Source organism: Danio rerio, chromosome 5 (assembly GCF_049306965.1).
Source record: "Danio rerio strain Tuebingen ecotype United States chromosome 5, GRCz12tu, whole genome shotgun sequence".
Classification (NCBI taxonomy): Eukaryota; Metazoa; Chordata; class Actinopteri; order Cypriniformes; family Danionidae; genus Danio; species Danio rerio.
Window position 1 is genome coordinate 30,137,907 of NC_133180.1, and position 1,027 is coordinate 30,138,933.

Here is a 1,027-nt window from a genome sequence, read left to right on the forward strand (position 1 = left end):
AAAAGTTTAGAGGTTTTTCTTCCTCTCTTCACTTCCCTGCTACATGCACCCTGCGTCTGTCATGTGACCACATCGCGCCGTCTGTTGGTAAGGAGAGCAAAAAGCAAATAGTCATTCGATCACAGTGGCTTGTACTGTAACCAATAGGAAAAATTAATAAATATCTAAATGGTCAAAAAAAAAGTCCATAAATTCCGGCATAAATAAAACCATAAATAAATAAATATAATAAAAATACGGTTATGTAAGAATTTGTGTATTTTTATATATATATTATTTTTTATCTGCATATTTATTTGTTTTATTTATGTAGATTTTTGTGAATTTGTTTACTCTTATATTTATTTATTTATCTGCGTATTTATTTATTTATGCAGGGATTTGTGGATTTATTTAATCAATTGTTTTTTAATTTGCTTATTTATTTATTGTTTTATTTAAGCGGGGATTTATGGATTTATTTACTCAATTAGTTTTTTTATTTGCGTATTTATTTATTTATGTTGTTTTATTTATGCAGGGATTTATGGATTTTTTACTCATTTGTTTATTCATTTGCATATTTATTGTTTTATTTAAGCAGGGATTTATAGATTTATTTACTCATTTATTTTTTAATTACGTATTTATTTATTGTTTTATTTAAGCAGGGATTTAGGGATTTATTTAATCATTTATTTTTTTATTTGCGTATTTATTTATTTATTTATTATTTTATTGAAGCAGGGATTTATATATTTATTTACTTATTTTTTATTTGCCTGTTTTTGTTGTTTTATTTATGCAAGGATTTATGGATTTATTTACTCATTTATTTATTCATTTGCATATTTATTTATTGTTTTATTTATGCATGGATTTATTGATTTATTTCCTCTTTTATTTATTTGTTTGTGTATTTATATTTGTATTGTTTTTGCAGGTTTCATCCTCCATAAATATTGACCTTAAAGAATTTAACTAAAAGTATTTTTAATTCAGTCAAACTAAACTAAATTATACTTTCTCCACAGGAAAAATGGAAATA